General features: G+C 46.5%; 1 protein-coding gene across 2 annotated transcripts in view; it reads left to right on the top strand.

The window, feature by feature from the left end:
- LOC147729588 (uncharacterized) overlaps positions 1-25,063 on the top strand; it is a 389,208-nt gene that overhangs the window by 81,293 nt on the left and 282,852 nt on the right. The window contains exon 2 of one of the 2 annotated variants that reach the window (XM_086954483.1): positions 6,129-6,269. The exons of the other annotated variant lie outside the window; for it this stretch is intronic. The gene's annotated coding sequence lies outside the window, so the exon portion shown is untranslated. The remainder of the gene's footprint in view (positions 1-6,128; positions 6,270-25,063) is intronic. 2 annotated transcript variants of the gene reach the window in all.

The following is a 25,063-nucleotide window of genomic DNA, read 5'->3' as shown; positions in this document are numbered from 1 at the left end:
CTGAAGTAGCAGTCAGGGGAGTATGTCCCATTACTGATAGGCCTCCGGCTACACCATAATGTATTTCTCAGCGCGTTATTGTTGAAGCGTTAATCAGTGTGCATGGTATGTTCAAGTCCATTTGGCCGTTGCTCACAGAGTGCTCATGAACATCTGAGCTCTTTTTTACCATGTCCTTGTGCCAGGCCCATAGTTTTGAAAGCCATGTGCCGGGGGAACATTTGGCTTTGAGGACAAAGGAGTCACTGTATCACTAGGGCTTCTGGTAATGAATTTTCCAAGCCTAATTCTCAGCATAGCAAGGTTAGTGGTCCCCGCCGATCTTCGAGCTGTGGACTGAAGAGGGCCATGATGTCCTTTTGTAGGAAAAAAAAAGGAGATGACGGACGGAGTGTTGAACATTGTAAGCACTCACCCCAGTCAACTGATCTGGGTTTAATCCATTATCATTCTTTATCTCACTCCGCCACCCCAGTTCAGACATGGCCATTGGCAAATCAGTCTGACCCTGTGCCTCATGGGAACAGCCCAGCCCGAACTGCCAAGCCATGTCTTCCCTGGACAGGAAACAATCATCCTGGGACTGGTTTCTGGCTAATCAGCCATCATCAACCAGGCTAGCTTGAATGCAGTGGCAAAGTGAGCAAGAGACCCGCGTCTGGGCAAACCCTGCCAACTTAGGGCAAACAAAGCCAAACCAAAGGGGATGATGGACAGAGTGTTGAACATTGCAAGCACTCACACCAGTCAACTGATCTGGCTTTTATTCATCATCATTCTTTAGCTCACTCCGCCACCCCAGTTCAGACATGGTCATATGCAAATCAGTCTGACCCTGTGCCTCATGGGAACAGTCCAGCCTAAACTGCCAAGCCATGTCTTCCCTGGACAGGAAACAAGCATCCTGGGACCAGTTTCTGGCTAATCAGATGTCATCAGCCAGGGTACCTTGAATGCAGTGCATAGTGAGCAAGGGACCCAAGTCTGGGCATACCCTGCCAACTTAGGGCGAACAAAGAAAAACCAAAGGAGATGATGGACAGAGTGTTCAACATTGCAAGCATTCACCCCCAGTCAGCTGATCTGGGTTTAATCCATCATCATTCTTTAGCTCACTCTGCCACCCCAGTTCAGGCATGGCCATATGCAAATCAGTCTGACCCTGTGCCTCATGGGAACAGTCCAGCCCGAACTGCCATGCCATGTCTTCCCTGGACAGGAAACAATCATCCTGAGACCGGTTTCTGGCTAATCAGCCGTCAGCCGTGGATTTAGGCCCAGATCTCTGTACTGGGGTGAATGTATGACATTGTTCTGCATTCTGTCCATCAACTGTTGTTTTTGCATTTGTTACCCCAAGTAGGCTGGGTATGCTCAGACGTCAGTCCCATGCGCTACATGCCACTGGAATCAAGCTGGCTGATGAGGGCTGAAAGCCCGAAAAAGGTTCTAGGATGCTTGTTTCCAGTCCAGGGAGGACTTGGCTTGGCAGTTCGGGCTGGACTGTTCCCATGGGGCACAGGGTCAAGACAGATTTGCAAATGGCTGGCTTCAAACAGGAATGGCATGGTGTGCAAAACAAACGATGGATTTAGGCCCAGATCCCTGTACTGGGGTGAATGTTTGACATTGTTCTTCATTCTGTCCATCAACTGTTTTTGCATTTGTCACCCCGTGTGGGACGAGTATTCTCAGATGTGAGTTCTGTGCTCTCCATGCCACTAGAATCAAGCTATCTTGGCTGATGAGGGCTGAAAGCCCGAAACCGGTCCTACGATGCTTGTTTCCAGCCCAGGGAGGACCTGGCTTGGCAGTTCGGGCTGAACTGTTCCCATGGGGCACAGGGTCAAGACTGATTTGCATGTGGCTAGGTTCAAACTGGAATGGCTTGGTGAGCAAAAAACGATGGACTTAGGCCCAGATCTCTGTACTAGGGTGAATGTATGACATTGTTCTGCATTCTGTCCATCAACTGTTGTTTCTGCTTTTGTAGGAGGCAGACGTACAACACACAGCAAAAATCAGCCGCAAATATATGGCAATCAAAGTGCTCCCACCAGGCCCCCTGAAAGAACAATACACCTAAACCCCAATGGGGTCAAATCAGCGATTCTTAATCTATGCAGTGGTGGCCCGCATAGGGTATGTTGCACTGCGGTGAGGCGGGGCGTGGGAGGGGCGTGGTGGGGGGTAGTTAACTCGGACATACGACGGAACGGAGAAAAGAAATTATTATGGTGCTCCATTCCGTCATATAACCAGGTTAGCTATCCCCCACGCTGCCCCTTCCCCGCCCCGCACCACCACCCGCAGCACACCCTATGTGACCTGCCACTGAATCTAAACCTTTTAAAATGGTCTCCTTTTTCAGAGCTCCCTCTCTGTCCCCAAGTCCTGGAGCCTCTGCCTACAGCTGCAAAAAATGTGGAAGTAACATTCGACCCCTCCTTGCCCATCTGTAATTAAGTCTTGTTTGTTTCAACTTTACTTTTTAAATGTCTCCGAGTTTGTTATTCTTTTCATCACAGGGTTACGATTCTTATTGCATTTGTGTCTGCTCAGCTAGATTACTGCATCTTTGTGTATATTGATCTTCCATTCTATCAGATTCAGAAGTAGCGGCAAATTCACAATTATGATACCCACTTGCATCTGGGCCTGGGCTCTCGAAATCCCATTTCTGCAGCCCTTGCCTGCTTCACTGGCTGCCTCTGAAGGAACTGATCCTCTTTGAATCATTGTGTTTGGTGCTTTAAACAAACTTTTGCACCAAATCAATCCCTGCTTTCCATCAATTGTGGTTGTACTCGCTGTAGTGTCTTGCAATATTTATAGGACACAACCTTTTTGCCTCCTAACGGACTCCATAGCGGCGACATAGGTGTCAGAGCACAATGCCATGAAAGCTTGTTTTAGAATGTTGAGTTTTCAGTTACATGCAGCATAATAAAGACGTGTTATACTGAGCTCAGTGTGTGGCGTAGTCATTGGCGGGTACCCAGGCTGGGAAGATGATACACTTGCATAAAGAAAAGATAAATAAACAGGTAGATGGGTTCTTATGTGATCTTTATTGCTCAACACCTCGGCCCGAGCATGGGTGACTGCTCTCCATCCACCAGCATCCACTGCCTTGCATAGAATCCTCCACAGGATGACCTGAGCATAGAATGTGACAATCACAACATGCTCAAAGTTACTGGAAATTACAACAAAAACATAGTTACTAGCAATGAATGAATATTGTATTCATTAAATATAATTATTTAAAGTCATTTTCAAAATGGACATTTAAAACACTGCTACAGTTAAAACAAACAGATAAAAACCATGATCTCAGGCCGAAATTTCCTTACAAAGTACAGCCTGGGCAGCTCTGTCCCCACCTTAGGTACCAGTAACAAATGTTTTTATTGTTAGTTGAAAGGCAAGGATAAGGTGTTAATTTTTGTTGTCAATTTGTGAGTTTTGTCATATATCACAGTGGGCAACCTGGCCAGCTCCTCGGCCTCGTTGTTTGGCTAGACTCATTTTTTAAACAGTATATGACTTTCCAACGGTTAGACGATGATTGGCACTGTTATCAAAGACATCGGTGAAGTTCCGCGAGTCTGTTAAGCAAACTTTTTTTTAATTCGGTATCACACCAGGACTGTAATGTCTGTTGAATTTAAGCAGAATAGTAAAGTGAAGTAGTGTGGCTCACTGGTTAGAGGAGGCAGACCCGAGAGCAGAGGACGGCCCGGGACCAGGGTTCAATTCCCGGCGCGGCAGGTTTCTGGACCAGGGTCAGCGGACTCGATAATTCTCTCGCCTCGGTGCCCACTCTGATCAGCGATCACACTCGGCAACTCTGGGCATTAGCTTGCCTCATCTTCTCTAACGGCCCCACCAGACCGCCGGGGATGCCTGGTCTCACCCTGGAGATACCCATTAAGGGACCATCTCTCAGGGAAGCCAGGAAGGGTTTTGCAGCGGTCGAAGCGCCTTGGGACCCTACGGGTAAGTAGTGCGCTATATAAATGCCTATACATTTACATTTACATTTAAAGCCTCCTTACACGTGCATGTTCCGTATATGATAGAAATGTAGGTTTCAGCAGGATCCAACGAGAAGTCACAAATTCAGGACAGCATAGTAGGAGATGTGTGAAAGTTTCTGTGGTGCAGTCCCAGAATCTGCAATTAGGAACGGTGGTAGGACCTTTCCTCCAGTTTATTCAGAAGATCGGTAATTGGGAGAGACAGGAACCTGATTCTTCTTCCAACAGGGGACCTTCAGTTACATAGCAAGATTTTACCTGGGCACTGGCTCAAATATCATTTCTTTTCTCAAACCTAATTTCGAAAGACAATCTTCCAATGTTGCTCCAAATTTGCAAAGGAAAGTTCATTCCCTCAAATCTGTGACGTACTCTTCAACATAAAAAGAGGCTGTATTTTCACACTGCTGTGAGAGCGCAAGATCTGTTAAACTGAAGAGTATCATGGTTGGAGAGGCTTACAAGTTGGATTAAAAAACTTGCAAAGGCGACCCGAGTCTAAACAAGTAAACAGCAGTGAGGACAGGTACAATTCCGAGGTTTAAGCAAGATTCAGAGCAAGGGTTGAGGGATCCACTGATGTCAATGAGAAAGAGGCTGAAAAGAGGAGAGAAGGGGTGGAGGACACAGAGACTGAACAGAAACATAATATAACCTTGATTGGTGAGATGGTTTAACAATGGCTCCTCGAGCATAATTACCTGTGGCGCCTCCTTTGTTAGCTCTTAATGTAGAACTTTCACATGTTGAGATGGTTGCTAACATTCCATCCTCTCTGCGTCTCCTCTCTCACTCTTTAACAGTCCTACGGTGACGCAAACTGGAACTTCACAATTCTCGATCCTTTTAGCTGAACTCTTATTTTGCATGATGCCTGCACACTCGCCATGCCTCCAGGTGATTCTCAAACCTTCACCACTATGTTAGTGGCACTATGTGCCCTTGCCTGTATCTTGCAAAAAGTAGTCCCAGACGAGGGGAAAGCATGCAACATCAGAGGGCCTTCTGGTGGCTTGGCTGGTGGAGGATGGCTGTGGGTTGGCTGCAAACCACACTGTTCTTCAACTAGGCTTATTGACTCGCGGAGATGGAGGCCCATTAACCCTTTCGCTGCGGTGGCGATTCCGAGGCAGTGCTAAGGGTTCGGGGGGGCCGCGCGGCGCTCCGACGCTGGTGACGGAACCGCTCCGTCACGCCCCTCGGGTGAGCTGTGCTTGTGACGGAACGGTTCCGTCACGGCCCCGCCCGCTTAATAGAACGCGCCACACAGGCGCAGCGAGCGGGCCGTCACAGAACTGTTCCGTCACCAGCACAGCCCACCCGAGGGGCGTGACAAAACGGTTCCGTCACCAGCATGGGAGGGGTTAAACAAGTGGATTGTCAGCACACCAAACCAGGACTCACTGTCAGACACCCGTGACATTGTACAAATTTGGCTAGAAAATCAAAGAATTCTGGCGAGTGTTATGACCTCTGCGAATATAGAATGTCTCTGTCAAGTATACCTTACGGTACAAAGTATCTAGTTAGCTGTCGTATTGTAGTTGCAACTTTGATGATCAGATTGTGAACCATAGTTTTCTCTTCCAGAGTCTGGAACAGATGGCATCAGAGGCAAAGTGATACAGGAGTTTAAATCTCTTGTGGCTCATCCCTTGAGGGACTCTGGCTTCCAAATACAAATAAGACACGATGGCGGTAAGACGTGGCACACCGCAGGGACTTTACCCGTCACCAGTTCTTTCTAACCTAAGCCTCTGGCTTGTTCCACAGCCAGATGCCTTGGGTGCCGGCCAACGCCGCATGCTGATGACACCCAGTGTATGGTTAGGCTAGACTGGCTTTTGCTTTGAAGCTTAGGAACTATGGTACTTGAAGCCTGCCATCAGTGAAACAGAGCTGTTGCTCCAGGAAAATAATATCTCCCAACAGGGATATCACTCTCTGGTCATCACTTAGGGGATCTAAAATCACTGGGAATCCTTGTGCACAAGGAAAGGTCATTGGCTCAACAGGTTGAGACTATAAATAGCGCCTTCTTACATAGTCTGTGAATATTGACGGGAATTCTTTTCCTCCCCATAGACAAACATGCTCAAGCGGCAGCAGACCACTGCAGGATCCTCTACACTGGGTGCCAGGTGACTTGTGAACTGTGTCTGCTCTGGTGGGCGCCCGTCCAGTGTCTGACCTAAACTATGGAGCAACCTGTCCACTGAATTAAAGGTAGATCCTGCTTTTGATACTTTACCAAATATCGTACTGGGAATGTGTTATCCACTGAAAATCTTCACTAGAATGAATGCATCTACATAATAAACATGGTGGATGCCGTTAAGATATGTGTCTGCTTGCCCTTAACGTTAATGTCACTGCCACCTAACACTGGGTCTGGTGGCTTAGTGGACTAATAAAACCCCTGTAGGGACCTGTGTTTGCCTCATGGACACAGGCATGAGTGGATCCACTCAACCTTTCATCCTTCTGAGGTTGATAAAATGAGTACCATTGAGGTGGGCAACAGTAAACATATGCTATTCGGCACCAACAAGATACCCTTCTGGGTGAATTTGTGCTTTACAACTACACGTTATGTTACCCCCAATTAGAAGTGAGCGATAAAGTTCTACAAATATTCAGGCCTCTGCTCCTTTTATCGCTCTGCTGCATTACTTGCTGTTACCCCTGATGTTGTTACCAGCTATATTATCTACCAATCAAGTTTGGAGAAAAAGAACGCCAAGAGATAATGCCCCCAGTTATCCCATGCCCACACTACAAAAAAATACTACAGGAATCCAGTTATCGCTGCGGATAAATGATGCAATATTTTCAACAGTTTTCGAAATGAGGGCATAAGCTGCCTCGTGTTTTATGAACATGCAAGTAATGGGTAAGTGGTCAATGCCCATCTGAAGGTCAAAAGTGTGCCCCGAATAGAGACAATGTTGGCAAAGTCAATAATGCCGGCCATTAATATCCAACTTTGTCAATGCTGGTTTGCTTTGGCATAAAAAAAAATTACATCAAGATGGCTGCCTGTTCATAGCGTTCTAAGGTGGACGTCACCAGTAGGCCTAGGACAAGTTCACAGAGTCATGCTACGCTGAGCTCCGCAAAGTGCCCCAAAAAAAATCTAAATGCTACATCAAGTTCTGTGAGCTGCGGAGTCCAGTACGTCGCGCTGAATTTTAGCACCAGGAGTTTCGCCCGTGATGAAAAATCCGCGGAAACTGCATCATAGGGAGTGGGAGAGGGAGCTGCTTCTTTCTGCCATTCGAGTAGATTTTCTACTCGTGCGGCAGCTTCTTCAACGCATGCAGCAGCTTTCTCATTGCGAGCAGTAGCGATCTGCCGCGACCATCCGTGTTCATAAATCTCGCTAGGAGGGGCTCCGCGTCACTTATCTGGGCATTTCAGAACTCCGCGCAGAGTCGACAAAATACTGCGAACTCCGGCAGCAGAGCGGAATTCTTCGACAACCCTTCTAGCACTGCCAGAGCATAATGCAGTGCACTGGATGTGACAGAGGGGCCGCTGGAGCACTTTCTGTGGAGCTGGAGGGGCACTGGAAAAGTAAATAGAAATTTTAAAAAATGTAATGCAAAAACAGCACCAAAAGAAAATGCATGGCCTGGCACTGATTTATTTGGACTACTTTTATAGTTGAGGGGCCTATTTTGCACAGCGTAATCAATGCGAAAAAAAACTCACAGGCCAGACCGTAAAAATACCTCTGCAGAAACCATTCAGGGACATTTAAGGGGGCTGGAACCAGGAGGATGTGAGATGCAGTGGCGTAGCTAGGGGGAGCGGTCCGCCCCAGGCGGTACCATTTTGGAGGCGGCAGTGTATCTGTTAAGTGAAAGCACACCTGCCAGCAGACAAACGCTGCACCACACTGTGGTGTCTCCTGTGGGAAAAAAAATACAATGGAGAGTCACGAAATATTAATATAATGAGGTCACAGCGTACATTGGGGGACTTTGTGAAAGCACACTGTGTGTTTTTTTGTGATGTCAGTAAACATATTTCCTTTCTTTTGTTTACATGCAACACTCTGGCATCATTTGTGTGGAAAAAACACGTCGCAGTGATATTGTGTATTCCATTTTGCATTGTGCCTATTGTTTCTCTTCTGTCTCGTAAAACGGCACTACCGCCGCCCCTATTCCTATCACCTTTTTGGATAACCCAGCCCCAGAATGGCACTGCGCCATCTGTGGGGGGTTGGTGGAAATCGTCAGTGAGGTAGGACGGTTTTGCTCGAACATCCTAAGACCTCCCATCCATCCGCCCCAACGTTGGACTTTACACTGCGCATGAGAGCGCAAACATTGCACGCTTTCTTTGCCTAACCCCTGCACGGCCGAGCGTGGCCCTTCGGCCTCCCCACCCCTTCGCTTCCACATCGGACCCCACCGGTGGTCACGTCCACAGGAGCCATCGAGCTGTTGACTATCGACCCCCGGTCTGCTTTCTCCTAGCCTGACTGGCGAAACTGTCCCCGCACGAACCCTGAGAGTCCCTCCCCCCCCCCCCCCCCCCAAGAACATTTGGGGGCAGCGCAAGGTCAGGTGTACTCGGGAGTAGGTGGGGGCGGGGTCAGTAAGGTATGTAGGACCACCCAATCCACATTGAAATTATTTCTGGGAATGGACTGTCCTACAATGGGGAATTGGGGGCATAACTGCAAGTTTCCCACACTCATCTGTGCTCAGCTGTTCTGGTCTAGAGTGTTCCTTTCCGTTGTGGAGTTCATAGTCCGGGATTTATTATGGGATAAACAAGACTACCAGTCCCAGAATGCAAACCAAATCAAAAGACTGGAGCAGCGAGATATGTATGGACTGGGATTCTCTTGAGTGGAGGAGTCGTGTGCTGGGCTATGCAGGTTTGTGGCAGTCAGTCTGACCGGACTTTTGATTTACTCCGAGTCAGTCCCTCACTGTCTGAACTGTCTCTGCCAGTCTCTCTGGCAGAAGAAGCCGGGCCTGCTGGTGTTTGCATGCACTGGGCGTGGCCTGCCCCCTGTGCTGCTGGGGCCCCGCCTCGAGAGACACTGACAGCCTAATTAAGGTAAACCGAAAATTAATTTCATTTGAATGTTTATACCTCTGTCTTATTCAGCAACCCACGTGCCGAATTCATCATTTACACATGAGCAGCAGTGTTGTTTTGAGTCCTCCACTGTCGCGGTTGGAGTACTTTTCAGTGACGTCGTAAGTAACTTAAACTTAAACTCTGCCAATCCACCACCCCCGCTACTCGCCGTCCTTTAGCCCCAGGCCCCCCTCCTCCCGTTACCTGGTGAGATGCTCACGAAGGCTCCAGCGGCAGCCCAGGCCCCCTCCCCCCTCCCTTCCCTTCTTCACACAGACACATATTTTGCGCAGAGTTCACACGGAAGGGACTGTACATTTCAAAGCATGAATATCATTCCTGTTTCCTTCTTTTCAGGCTCTGGGTAAGAATAGCGGCTCTGTTTTACGAGGCCTCTAAAAGCCCAGGGCTGAGGAGAGCGTAGAGGGGGTCGGCCGCACTGACGGGGGCGCAGCGCTGAAGCGCGGGCCCCAGAAGGCACCTTTGTGTGCGTCGCTGCCGTCTCTCATCGACGGGGGAAAGCCTGCTATTAGGCTTAGCGGGGCCTCTCTGGGGGCCTGCCCGCCATGAGAGACATGGTTGGCACCACAAGAAAAGAGGTGAAAGGAGGAGCCGCTCACGTCCACTGGGCGGGAAGCGCGCCTGCCCACCTGCCCAGGGAGGAGGCCGGAGAGAGGATGAGTAAGAGAGGGGCGCGGCCGGCGCTCTGTAGGAGAAGGAAGCAGGTAGAGAGGGCAAGGCAGTGAGAGAGCTGGGTATGGAATATACAGGGTGGGCGTGGCTATTAGTAGTGCATTAGGTGCAGTGGCGCCGGGGTAAATAAGGAGGGCTCAACCCTAGCCTAAATATAGGTGTTTCTTGCTACCAAAAACGGGATGGGGCATTTGATTGCGTTCATTAGAAGATTAATAGACAAGAGAGAGCCGGAGACTGATCCACCAGGCAGGGCCGGCTCTAGGAATGTGCAAGCTGTGCACCTGCACAGGGCCACCAAACCCCAGGGGCCACCATGCCCATATATATCCTTAATATATTAATCCTCTGAGGATGGATACATATTTGCGTGGAGGCCCCTGGCAGGGATTTGGCGGCCTCTGGCTCTGTTACACTTCTAAACTCCCTGACCCCCTCCCCTCTTTATTGGCCTGCGCTCTCCGCCCCGCCCGGACCCCCTCTATCGGGGCACCCTACCTACGCTCCCTGCCCAGGGCCACCATGAGCCTAGAGCCGGCCCTGCACCAGGGAAAACAGACGTCTCCACAGATGTTTCACCGTGACGCGTTTTATTCTAAATATTAACCGCCGTGGACGATTAAAGCCTCTTGAACTCTAAATATCTTTAGAAACACTACAGGTTTCCGGCCACTACACAACAGTTTAAATCAGGCACAATCATTTATTTGGATAGTATCCTTTCTCGGCATGTCACATGGTTGCAGACAACGAAATACACATTAAGCGAGTGTAGAACTTTGCATTCTGGGACTCGTAGTTTTGGTTCTCTCACTATAAGCAGAGGCCTGCGAACAAAGCCAGCGATCTCAAATTTCCACATTCCAAGTGAAAGTTGTTCATTGTGTCAGGCGTTTTAGTTTGCATTCGAGCAGTTGTAGTCTTTTACCCTCCTAATTGTATAAACAGGACTACAAGTACCAGAATGTAAAGAAAAGCTGAACATGCGACACGCGGAAAAGGGATACATAGAATTTAGCTGTGGGTGCACAATTTTTGTGATTTATGCCATCTGCAATGCTCCTGTCCTTGGCAGTAAAAACCAACATGAGACACCGGCTCACCTCTTAACAAAAGGAGACTAAATTAGCTGCTAGGCTCGCCTTTAACATCAGACGTGTACGTGTAAATGTAAATGTGTGTGTCTTGTAAAGCGCACTGCTACCCGGAGGCATCCTGGCGCTATAGACCGCTGGGGAACCCGTCCTGGCTTTCCCTGTGAGATGTTCCCTCCTGGGTATCTCCAAGGTGAAACCAGGCATCCCCGCGTATGTGGGCGGCCGTTGTGGAGATGAGGCAAGCTAATGCCCAGAGTTGCCGAGTGTGATCCCTGGTTAGAGTAGGCACAGAGGTGAGAATTATCGAGTCCGCTGACCCTGGTTCACGACCCTGCCGTGTCGGGAATTGAACCCTGGTCCCAGGCCGTCCTCTGCTTCTGGGTCTGCCGCCTCTAACCAGTGAGCCACACCACTCCACGAGTAAGAATAATAAAGTCCGAGCATGCAAAGTGCTGTTGGATAAAAAGATATATTATTAAGATGCAGATTTAAGGCCCTAAATGTTTGAATGCCGCACCCTAAAAGTTCCCGTAGAAAGACCCACGAGTCTCTGAAGCACAACTGGCCTGGACAGAACCTGGGGGTCAACAATGGTATGTGCATCGTGGGAGAGCTGAGACCAGGCCACAGGCCCCAAAGGGTTGAGGCACCTGGAGAGCCTAGCGCCTTCTCGGCCTCCCTCCAGGGGTGTCTGCCCTCTGGCCCCAGAGCAAGAACATGGTCCTGTCATCCAATGGTACCAGAGAGCGCCCTCTAAGGAAGTCACAGATCTACCTTCTGACTCCGCGGGAGCCGGTACTGCCCTCACTGAGAACAATTTTAGGTTTCCCATCTCTCCCTAAAATCCTAGGGTGTGTTCCTTTGGTAAGGGCCAGTTATGATGAGCTTGGAGCTAACAGGACCATCTAGTAATTATTCTCCACTTATTCTGGTGGAAATACCTAGAAGCTCACTATACTATGGTGTTGATTCTTTCCTGCTGGGTGTCATACTGATCTTGCCAAATAGTGATTTGTTATGTGTCTTCTCCACCAATGGGTGTTACTGGATCAATATCTGTCCTCCAACAATGGGTGTTACTGGATCAATGTCTGTCTTGTCCACAAATGGATGTTACTGGATCAATATCTGTCTCCTCCACCACTGGGCGTTACTGAATCAATGTCTGTCTTCTCCACCAATGGGTGTTACTGAATCAATATCTGTCTTCTCCACCACTGGGTGTTACTGGATCAATGTTTGTCTTCTCCACCAATGGGTGTTACTGAATCAATATCTGTCTACTCCACCACTGGGTGTTACTGGATCAATGTCTGTCTTCTCCACCAATGGGTGTTACTGAATCAATGTCTGTCTTCTCCACCAATGGGTGTTACTGAATCAATATCTGTCTTCTCCACCAATGGGTGTTACTGAATCAATATCTGTCTTCTCCACCAATGGGTGTTACTGAATCAATGTCTGTCTTCTCCACCAATGGGTGTTACTGAATCAATATTTGTCTTCTCCACCACTGGGTGTTACTGGATCAATGTCTGTCTTCTCCACCAATGGGTGTTTCTGAATCAATATCTGTCTTCTCCACCAATGGGTGTTACTGAATCAATATCTGTCTTCTCCACCACTGGGTGTTACTGGATCAATGTCTGTCTTCTCCACCAATGGGTGTTACTGAATCAATATCTGTCTACTCCACCACTGGGTGTTACTGGATCAATGTCTGTCTTCTCCACCAATGGGTGTTACTGAATCAATGTCTGTCTTCTCCACCAATGGGTGTTACTGAATCAATATCTGTCTTCTCCACCAATGGGTGTTACTGAATCAATGTCTGTCTTCTCCACCAATGGGTGTTACTGAATCAATATTTGTCTTCTCCACCAATGGGTGTTTCTGAATCAATATCTGTCTTCTCCACCAATGGGTGTTACTGAATCAATGTCTGTCTTCTCCACCAATGGGTGTTACTGAATCAATGTCTGTCTTCTCCACCAATGGGTGTTACTGAATCAATATTTGTCTTCTCCACCAATGGGTGTTTCTGAATCAATATCTGTCTTCTCCACCAATGGGTGTTACTGAATCAATGTCTGTCTTCTCCACCAATGGGTGTTACTGAATCAATATCTGTCTTCTCCACCAATGGGTGTTACTGAATCAATATCTGTCTTCTCCACCAATGGGTGTTACTGAATCAATGTCTGTCTTCTCCACCAATGGGTGTTACTGAATCAATATTTGTCTTCTCCACCAATGGGTGTTTCTGAATCAATATCTGTCTTCTCCACCAATGGGTGTTACTGAATCAATGTCTGTCTTCTCCACCAATGGGTGTTACTGAATCAATATCTGTCTTCTCCACCAATGGGTGTTACTGAATCAATGGCTGCCTCCTGCAGCTCTGAGTGTTACTGGATCAATATCTATCTCCTCCACCAATGGGTGTTCCTGGGTCAATGTCCGCCTCCTGCAGCTCTGCGTGCTGCTCGAGCTTAGGCTGCCTCTTGCATCTGGGTACCAGCCTCGTTCCAACCATATTTCTAACATCTCACAACTTGAAGCTTTGGTAGACACCAGTTGGAACCAAAACTGCTCTGCTACCATGTGTACAGTATTTCAAATTATTTTGTGTACTTTTCTTATTTTGAAGGTTCATTTGGTGCTGCATGCCTCCTCTCAGTCATGTGGAATGCTAATTGCAATACTGAAAACCCGCGGCCATGGGCCACTGGATCACCTAGTGAGCAGAGACGGTGTCTGGCCTCCCCAATAGACAGAAGTCATGCCTCTCAAGCTGCCATCTCAGATCCTTCCACCTAATTTACTGTTTCTAGCCGCTTCCCTCAGATTCTTGGTGATTTAAGATATCCAGGGAGACACCAGCTAAACAGCTTATCTGTCTGCAATCTGAAATCATGCACCTTGAAACCAGTAATTAACTAACAACCCAGGAAGGAGACCACTAATACCCCAGTGCTTGCCCTGGAAGATTTTAGTCTTATTTTCTCTTAGCAAATACTATTTATGTTTTACAGAGTTTTACAAAGCGCAAACCTGACCAAAAGGTATCGGGTTTTACAGCGCTTTACATAGCACCAGTTGTGTTACATGAGGACACATTCATTTTTTGTTAGGCGCGGGGAGATTAAGTGGTTTGCCTAGAATCACAGGATGTTCAGCGTCATTGCTGAGACTCGAACCCGGTTCCCCAGATTCGAGGTGGATGCCCAAGCCGTTAGGCCAACTCCTCTCTCCTACACTAACACTAATATATGGAAACTTTGCTTGGGTGCTAGAAAATATCAGAAGATCAGAATATCACTGCTGCTAGCATGACCAAGAAACTCAGATTTTCCACTTCACTCTTACTGTTGAAAATAGCTGTGAAATTTACTACATTCCTAATGGAATTATCCCTGCTGCTGACCCCCTTTACAAAGTTCACACCAGTGCAACTCTTACATACCCTAAGGTAGACCCTTAGTTTTCCATACAGATAGTGGAACCCAAAAACATCAGTCATAATTCAGGCTCCATGTTTTCCGTTTTTAGTGATTTTTACATATTGGTACCAACAGAAAACATCTTGCTTTCTGTCTGCATTTATTTTTAAAAGTGGATAAATACAGAAAATTGTGCTGTCTTTCATGAATTGTAGCCCAACAGCTGAGCAGATGGACAGCATGTGAAATGTAAAAAATATGAAATTTCTTTAAATAATGGTGTATGTCAACGTACATTTGTGGTATAATGCCAACATTTAGTGCATGTATTGTTACATTATATTTGGCAGCCTAAATAGCTAAATCGCGCCAGACATCAAAGTATGAGTGTATGTCTATCGGTTAAATAAATATGGAAATGTAAAGTTTTACAGCTTAATTTATACACAGAACACAAAATAAATACAGATAAAATGTCCCAAAAATAAATATGTATAAATACAGACAAAAATGTAAAAAAAAATACCATAAAACTGGGAGCCGTAGTCACAATGATTAAAAGAATTGGTGCTGCTCTTACGATAAGGTAAACAAGATTCGAATTGGAAACATATTGAAATATCCAATTGGAATTTAGGAAAGCACAAAGATTGTTTTTAATCTGCATCTTATCTGTTGATAACATTCATAAAGATGTGTTTAAGATCATTAGGAAGGCTGATAACCCTACAGCTCATATTCTTGAGAAAACCTATTGTTTCCTCCCACCTAGGTGGCAGATAGATATTCGTGAGGTGATTGCTAGTAAAGGCGAAGCCAGTTGCTGACAGCAGCGGATGGCTGATAGCACTTGAGTAATGCACACGCCGACAGATACACACAAATCCAAAAACATTTTCATTTCATCGGCTAGTAATATGAGTAACTCAGAAAGAAGACACAAATGAGTACATCTACAATTCATTTATCAGACCTTGTCGCAGGGCCTGTCTGCCATTCAAAGCTGTAAGGAAAGGTCACGTTTTTTTTGCATGCACACCCTCTAATTAATTTTTGGACTGATGCTGTTGGTTTATGGACTGTTTGAACAAAGGTGTGCTGCCGTCCAACACCTCATGTATGTGTAGTGACCTGTAAAAACCTGTATATTTGATTAATTCCTGTTTGGCATATTTAACTTACCTATAAATCCCTAGTATATAGTGTTCTACATCCCCAGGGTAAGTTAAATGTCACCAGTGGACGGTAGCACTTATTGTACCACAGCTAAAGTGACAAGTGAAAACATGACTCTAGGCCTGCCACTGCGGCTTAGTTTTAAACAGCAAACTGGACCTGCTAAAATAAGCCTTTTGCCTTCCCTATATTTCCTGTTTCTACTTTTAAGTCATCACTGGGTAGGCCCTAAAAGCCCACAAGACAAGACGCACAGTATTTAGAAATTAGGACATGTGTTCTCAATGCTTACTTTGTAAAAAAGTAAGTGCTAGGTAACCCAGGCCGTAGTTCACGTAGTACATTTCTCGCTATGCGAACTGCGTAGTGCACTGTGCAAAATGTTGTTCGCACTGATTGCACAGTGCCGGATGCTTGTCCGCACTGTGTAATCAGTGCAAACTGCATCTTGCACAGTGCAAGCGGTTGTTTTCTGACGCTTGAGTAGATTTCTACTCGAGCAGCAGCTTTCTCAACGTGGACTGGTAGTTTCTCATCGCGAGTTGTCGCGAGCATACGCGACCACTCGCAATGAGAAACCTGACCTCCCCGTGTTGAGAATCTCACCGGGAGGTTCATTTTCCACACTCGCGATCGGCAACTTGATGTTGCTGATCGTGAACGAAGAAAAAGTCTCGCCGGGGTATCATTTTGCTTGTTCCGGGTCGCCAACTTGACGTTGAGGACCGTGAGCAAGCAAAAAATGACAGCTGCGCTACGCGTGTTTGCACTATGCTATGTGCAATTCACGAAGTAGCGCAAACTACGCGAGCGTAGTGTAGTGCTTCGCACAGGGTTAGTGCTACGACCTCGTTAGGAAGGCAGTGCAGCTTGCACCACCCACTGCCCCTGCCAGCGCCACAAATGACACATTCAACACAATTACTAACCACCACACCCAAGAAATGTTACAATTCAGTCTATTCCAAGACACCCAAAACTATAAGGATGGCTTGGGCAGCAGATATAAGTAATTTCTAATGTATAATGAGTTAATAGACAATTGTTGGTGTGTTCATCTGTAATTTAGACCAACAGCGCCACTATGTGGAAGACTATCAAAGGTGCCGGTGTTGACAATTAAGTGCCGGTGCTGTGCCCCGGAAACCACTGGCTCAAACTAAGCACTGTGTGTACTTCAGTTTTACAGCACCAGGCTAGGGTTATTTTATAACACATTATAATGTGTACTTTCAGATTTGGGGAATAGCTAAAACAATGGTTCAAGGATTTTAAGTAGCTGGAATCCAAAATTCCTTAAATATCCACAAAAACTTGATGATTAAGTTGGATTTTACATTTCTATTTTAAAATATTACTCTTAGAAAGTTGGCATTTTTCTGCATGCAGCCATAATAATCCCTTTCGGAGATCCTCTCAAACTGTCACCTTGCAGCTTTTGGGAAGGTGTGAATGTCTTTCAGAAAACAGAACAAAGGGGGCATTTCTGGGAGGAGGTGTGACCTCCTCCTGACAAGATGGCCTGGAGGATGTGCCCACAAACTTTAAAAGACACCCATAGTCGCAGGCAGATGTAACTCTCACCTAGACCTGCCCTTGACCTTGTACAGGTAGCCAGTATGACACCAAACCCAGTGGGAAGAAAACCTGTTCCAGAAGCTGTTTTTCAGGAGGAGTGCCTCATTTCCCAAGACATGCCTCATGGGTGTGCCCAGAGCTTTGACCAAGGGATGTGGTAAATAAAATTACCGGGACTATTTTTCTATACATTAAATGACAATAAGGATAGCTCAATAAAATGAGAGGCAGAGTCCGTGGCATCTGAGTCATACAGGCTTTAATTAAGCATCTCGAGACGCTGGACATCGGGTTCCATCACCACTAAGGTTCAGGAAGGGATATTCAACATTTTATTAACATCACACATTATATATAGTAAAACTGAACAGTTGCATTGAATACAGTAGGCGTGACAAGTGAAAAGAGAAAGATAAGAACATATGGGCTTAAAAGTAGGCGTGTAATAGGCGTACACGGAGGTGTGTGCTAGAAACGTCACAGATTCTGCAGGGTCAGCAGAAACCTTTATCCTGAGTGCGTACGCAACTGGGCATGACGTGGTATAGACGTGTAACTGGGGAGAGCTGGGGGGCTTGACTTTAGCTCTAGTAGAAGAGTCTTGGTGTCTGGGATGTCAGAACGACCTGCACCTATAGCATATCTGGTATCTCATGTTTGGAGGATGTATTATCTGAAGCAAAAGGTCTCTCGGGCAGGGGCCATACATCACTGAATGCTACGGGGTGCATACGTGTCTTGGTGCAATGCGCGGGGGCCATAGGCCTACAATGGTAATGGGTGCTGTAAATCACTTGCAAGGAGACAGGAAGGCAAGGCCCTTTGCTTTGCAGCCGAGAACATGTTTACCTATTTCACTAGACTGGCATGTGTTTTTGAGGAGGCTGAGCAGATAACTGTAGGCAAAATACCGTCTTGGCAAGCAAACCAGGCCGGGCCGGGCCGGGCACCGCTTTGCTGGGCAGGAAGTAAGGCAGAGGTCAGGGATGCATACCTAAACTGCAGCTTCAGAGACAAAAGAGACTCGGAGCCTCAATACAGGGCCTGGCTCAGCTGAGCCAGAAAAACGTGTAAAACGTGTGCTTCGCGTTATTTAAAAGTGCACCATGTAAAGACGTTGGCAACATGGGTCTAAGAACCGAATTTATGTTGCTTTCCTTGAGGATCTGGTAGATGACATGTTAACGTTGGACGCAAATGCATATGCGTCTTCATTTGTGTGTGAAGTAGTGTGGCTCACTGGTTAGAGGCGGCAGACCCGAGAGCAGAGGACGGCCCGGGACCAGGGTTCGATTCCCGGCGCGGCAGGTTTCTGGACCAGGGTCAGCGGACTCGATAATTCTCTCGCCTCGGTGCCCACTCTGATCAGCGATCACACTCGGCAACTCTGGGCATTAGCTTGCCTCATCTTCACTAACAGCCCCACCAGACCGCCGGGGATGCCTGGTCTCACCCTGGAGATACCCATTAAGGGACCATCTCTCAGGGAAGCCAGGAAGGGTTTTGCAGCGGTCGAAGCGCCTTGGGACCCTACGGGTAAGTAGTGCGCTATATAAATGCCTATACATTTCATTACATTACATTTTCGGTCATGGAGGGAAACTGCATGGATGTCATGCACATACATGGAACGTTGGGGTACACGATAGGGGACATACTTGGTCATAAAAATTCAATTTACCTCATTCCCTCCTTGTCCCCTACGTTCCCTTCAGGATATATCTATTTTCATGAGACCATCTATCTGTTCATATAACATCATTTGCTCATCTTTTTTCAGTCGAGCACGGGATCGTGAACGTGGACGGGGAATACAAGCTGTGGCGCACAAGCCGCAAATCGCTGGCCCACATTGTAGACAGAGACAACAACTGAATACTATAAGGAATATTATTCCTAGGAATGACAGTACTTTCCATCCCCATGCTGATATCACACTCCAGAGCCAACCGGACCAAGTCCAGGTGCCTGGATTCTGATGTATCTGGTGAGCTATTTCATGAAGCCTTGTGATCGCTTTGTATACTGACGGTGCGTTATTAGGAATGAAAATACAACAACTGGATCCGATCACTCTACAGGCCCCGTCCCTATCGGCCAGGATGACGTCAAGGACAAGGCGGTTTTGGAGAACGACAAGTCTCATAGCAGACTGCTCTTCGGTCAGGTTACCTAGGGCAAAAGTAGTCTCATTCACTACCGCTTCAAGAGTTCGTGTTAACCTACGTATTAATTTACTATTTTGAATGGGGCCTATGAAGAAAAAGAATCCTTTATTGAAATCGGTATATTGCTCCAATGTTGTTTCAGTTTGATCGACAATCGGGGTCTTGATTTCCCTTTTATGTCTTACATGCACAAGACGTGAATTTCGATGATAATCAGGTGGGGCTAGAAAACAGGTGGTAGTAGGAACGCAATGTAACATGTTCCATCCCAATCTAAGGGCAGACGTACATAAGCAGTTGACCCACAAATGAAATAGGAATGGTGGGAAGCTTTGAAAGTAGACTTTCCTTTATCACTGAATTCGACCACAGTATTACAATCACTGTGTCCTAGGTGTACTGAACCATTCTTTCTGACGCATAATTCACCTTTCACTGGTAAAACTGTAATAGATGGCAAGTCCGAATTAGTCTCGGACTGAACGTTCAGAATCATGAGATTAAGTGTAAAATTACCTAATCCATACACCTCATTTTCTAGATCGGTTCCTGTCCTTTGGGGAAAACCTTCCTTGTCTGGGAAACATGCTTTATTCATAACTGTATTCAAGTTTCCCCACATCCAATTGCCTTGGGAAACTTTGGACTCACTGTCTAATGAGGACATTAAAGTAAACCATGCTCCGCACGAACCATTGTGTGAAAACGGATAAGGAAAGAGGGGCAGGGCTCCCTTGTATTTCTGATAGGGAGGGAGTCGGCCACATACCCAGCAATTTGTGACATTGCTGGTCTGGTGTGAATGGTGTAACATACGGATAAAAGTGTTGTTGCGCAGTGCAAGTCGATAGGAAAGTTCGTGTGGGGGCAGGTCACTGAAAGTGTGCTCTACGGTGTCATTGAAAGAAGTATGTGCATGTGAATCATGAGGAGGAAAGAAAACATGTAATGTCCAGCTTATACATATAATCGTAAGACTCAGAAAAAACATAAAAAGCAACGTAATAATGCATCTGCTACGCATATTTTTACAGTATTTCATTTTCTTGACTTTCTGTCTATCTCTCTCACTATTTGGGTCTATCTCATACATGTCAGAAACCTGTCTAACTGCTTCACCCAGGGGGGGACTTAAACAATTAAACGCTGTCTGACTTACTAGACCTCAACTTTGTTTTGTACTCCTGTTGCGGAGTTTTTTCTAACATGGGGAGTTTAGTATCAGTATCCGAAACGGGGCAGTCCTTGGGAGAAGTCTTTGGACACAGTCCATGAAATCGTTTAATGTGGCTGGAGTGGAGCCACCCTTTTCTTCCTTCAATCTTCACAGCGGTCCGCGTGGTCATCAACACCAGCTTTGGCTCCTTCCACCTGGGCTCCAGAGGGCTTGAGCGATCGAAATTTCGGACCAGCACCAGGTCACCAGGAACGATTTCATGCGGTTTCACCTGGGTATTGTCCGGGAAGGCAGCCGCGACCTGTGAACGACAAGAGAGTAGTGCAGACATCAAGGAAGCCAGGTAATCTGTCAGCATGTTACTATCGACATCTGTAATCTTACGAGGCATAGGCGTACCCCACATATTGGGGGGACGACCGAAAACAATTTCGTAGGGAGACAAACCAGTTCTAGAATGGGCTACCATACGCATGTAAAAGAGGGCAGCCGGCAGGGCTACCATCCAATCTACACCTTTATCTGCACAGACCTTCGCTAAACGTGTTTTCAGAGTCTGATTGTGTCGCTCGACGAGGCCAGCTGCCTCGGGATGTCGTACGCAGTAGAATTTCCACTGGTATCCTAACAGGAGTGATATCTGTTTCATGAGTTCGGACGAGAATGGCTGTCCATTATCTGAATACACGACACGGGGCAAACCATATCGCGGGAAAAATTCACGGATCAACTGTTTGGCAGTGGTCACGGCAGTGTAATCTGGGACTGGGTAAGCTTCTGTCCATCTGGAAAGGGCACATACAACTACGAGGACGTACTTGAATCCACGACATCTGTCCATCTGGATATAATCCATCTGGAGGACTTCGAAGGGATGGTCAGAAGGATGAAATCCACCTTGTTCCACGGGAATGCCTTTGCCTGGATTGAACTGGCAACAGATCATACAGGTACGTACTTTCTGTTTTGCTGCTGCACGTAAATGCTTGTTGAACCATATGTTCTGAAGGCTGTCTAACATGGCTTTCTCTCCTAAATGTGCTGGACTATGTGCTGTATTAATGATAACTTGAACCATTGAGTCGGGGAGAAACCATGTGGCTTTTCCCTTCGTCATCCATCCCTGATCTGTCTGGACCCCTCCTTGTTCCGTCCATTTCTTTATTTCGTCAGGAGTAGCATGTGACTGTATGTCGAGTACATCTTGTGTGGGATCCCTGACCGTCATACAATGCGTCAGTGATGGTACTTCTGTCTTTGTCGTGTCAACTGGAATGTCTGTATGAGTCTGAGCTGTAAGCTTGGCTGTTCGATCTGCCAGGTCGTTACCCTGGGAAATAGTGTCAGTGACTTTCGTATGTGCTTTGCACTTCATGATGGCTATGGCTGTAGGCAAGTGTATTGCTTCTAACAGGGCTTGAATGAGGGGACCATGTTGTATCTTGGCACCGTGGGAGGTCAGAAAACCTCTCTCTTGCCAGAGAACACCAAAGTCGTGAACGACTCCGAATGCATAACGTGAATCTGTGTATATGTTTACTTTCAGGTTCTTGGCTCGTATGCAGGCTTCGGTCAGAGCGATGAGTTCTGCTGCTTGAGCAGACAGTGTGTCAATACGATGTGTTTCTATGATCTCAGTGTCAGTAGTCACTGCATATGCGGCCACTAACTCTCCTGTACTTGTTCTCATACATGAACCATCCACATAAAGTGTCAGGTCTGGGTCAGGCAAGGCAATGTCGGTCAAGTCTTGTCTTAGCTTTGTTACGGTATTAATGACGTCCACACAGTCATGTGGTACGGGATCTGCTGTAATTGAGGGTAACAGTGTAGCGGGGTTCAGTATGTTGCAACGTCTGAACTCTATGTGTGGCTGAAACAGTGCCAGTTCATATCCTGTCAATCGTGCTATGGTCAAGTGTTGAGTCTGTGTTCTGTTTAAAAGAACTTCCACGGAGTGTGGAACCTGTACTGTCAGGGGATGCCCTAATACTATGGAATCGCTTTGTCTGATAGCTAGAGCTGTTGCTGCAACTGATTTTAGGCACGCAGGCAGAGCCTGGGCTACCGGATCCAATGTACTAGAAAAATAAGCACAGGGCTTGTGTTTTCCTTCTTGATCTTGTGTGAGAAGAGATAATGCTGTGCCATCGCGTTCAGTAACAAAGAGTGTAAAAGGTTTGCTGTAACATGGTGTCGCTAAAACAGGTGCTTGACATAAAGCTTTCTTCAATTCATCAAAAGCAAGTGTATGTTCCTGAGTCCAAGGGAGGACAGTCGAAGTCGCTGCCTCCTGTGTTGTCAACTGTATGAGTGGCTTGGCTAGATAGGCATACTGGGGAATCCATTGTCTACAGTAAGAAGTGAGGCCAATGAAGGCCCGTACTTCCTTTTGTGTCTTGGGCTGTGGCAGATGTGCAATTAACTGAATGCGATCTGGTGTCAACTGTCTACCCCTCTTGGACAGCAAGTGTCCTAAGTATACCACTTGCTGGGCACAGAATTGTAGCTTCGAAGGGGACACTTTATGCCCCTTTTCGGCCAGAAAATACAAGACTGTCAGTGATGCACGTTTGCAATCTCGTTCGGTTAGTGCTGTGATCAATAGATCATCAACATACTGGAGCAGGGCAGTGTCAGTTGGCATGTGAATACAGTCTAGTTGTCGTTTCAGTGCTTGACTGTAAATACTAGGGCTTTCTGTGAATCCTTGAGGTGCACGTGCAAATTTAAAACTTCGGCCATTTAAACAGAATCTGAAAAGGTACTGGCTTTCCGGATGAATGGGGACACTAAAGAAGGCGTTCTTGAGGTCGATGACAGTAAAGAACGCTGCTTCGGAATCAATGGCAGTCAATAGGGAAGAGATGTCTGGGACCACTGGGTACTGGGGTATGATGCATTTGTTTAGTTCTCGAAGGTCGATCACCAGTCTGTAGACTGGAGGTGCATTTGGGTCAGTTCGTTTAAGAATCGGGATAATTGGAGAATTACATACATTGGAGTCAGTTTCTACAACCACTCCTTGAACAATGAGCTCGTCAATAATTTTCAGTAAGGCCGCTACAGCCTCAGGCGGTAACTTGTATTGTCGAATTCGGGGTAGTACAACTCCTTGTTTGAGAGTAACACAATATGGTGTAATATGCATGCAACCTACATCAGTCGGACCTTGTGCCCATAAATACTGTGGTACATTCTGCAATCTTGGATCAAAATCTCTTAACACATAATGTCCTTTAAAATCATGTAAAAACAATCTCACTCCTTCCGGAGAACAACAAATCACTGCTCCCAGCGCTTTCAATGTTTTTATGACAAGCAAGTTTTCTGGGCATGATTTCGTAAGTAACAAGTCTGTAGTACGGGATAACGGACCAACTTCTAGGGAAACTGGCTTTGACACTTCGTTAACAATAGGCTTTCCTGAAAATCCCAGGGAAACATTCTGTGAGCCTGAGAGGGGTGCCCCTGGAACCTCGTCATGACTGATGGTAGTTCTGCTCGCCCCTGTGTCAATCAAAAATTTTCTGTCTTTCCCTAATACCTGACTATGTACATAGGGACCATCTTGATCTACAGGAACCTCGATGAGGAGCAAGCCAACCTCCCTCTCTAGGCTGTTTCATGAATACTGTTGATAATCTGGATAATCTGACTGTGCATACTGGTACATTTGCTGTGTAACATGTTGCGTGGCAGCTATGGGTTGGGGTTGGGGTACTGCTAGTGTCTGTTGTGTGTTCTGAGGAGATCGCGTGTTCTGCGGAGTATTTTGCGGAACTTGTTCTTGTCTAGGTGGACGCGGTCTTTCTTTCGTCCTGCCTGTAGCTATACTGTGTTTCAGAACGGCACATTCATTTATATAGTGACCTGGCTGCTTACAATAGTTGCAATTCCCTTTTACAGGAGCTGCAGTATGACTAGTCTGTGTCGTACCCCTCTTCTGACTGTCAGCTGGGACAGACTGGGCAACTAGTACTTTCATTTTCGTATCTTTAATACGTCTCTGTTCATGTTCGTGTTCTTCTCTAATTCGATTCTGGTGATACTGTAACATTTGTAACATTTGGGAAGGGGTATTAGCTTGCCATGTACTCTCGACTTTCAATACTCTATTTTTAACCTGTGGTAAGGAATTCTCTACTAATTTGGTCACAAAAAGATGTGGATAGGATTCACTACTTGTTTTCAGGCCGCTATTAATAATGAAACATTTCTCGAATCTGGAGTACAAATCACTAGTGTCTTTGTCTTGTTTCTGTTTGCAGGCTGAGATTGCATCCCAGTCTTCCTTTTTAGTTGCTAGTAATCTTGGCAAAACCTGTACTAATAATTCTGGTAATCCTTTAGCTTTTTCTCCAAGACCAGTACCAGGAATTCGTGTATTTTCTTCGTTTTCTAATTCTGTCCTATCAATCTTTTTCTCTCCCACCTCCCATTCTTTCTCTTTCAGTTTTTCGTAAATGCCGGCAGGCAACAGTACTTTTAACATTTTAAGTATATCGGGATACGTATACTCCCCCATGCGGAGCATGTCTTTTAATTCGTGGTGAAACCCTGCTGGATCCTTATCATGGCACGG

The sequence above is a fragment of the Lissotriton vulgaris genome, chromosome 2_1, assembly GCF_964263255.1.
Source record: "Lissotriton vulgaris chromosome 2_1, aLisVul1.2, whole genome shotgun sequence".
Lineage (NCBI taxonomy): Eukaryota > Metazoa > Chordata > Amphibia > Caudata > Salamandridae > Lissotriton > Lissotriton vulgaris.
Note: the sequence above shows the minus strand (reverse complement) of the source record. Positions and strands in the feature narration are given on the sequence as shown.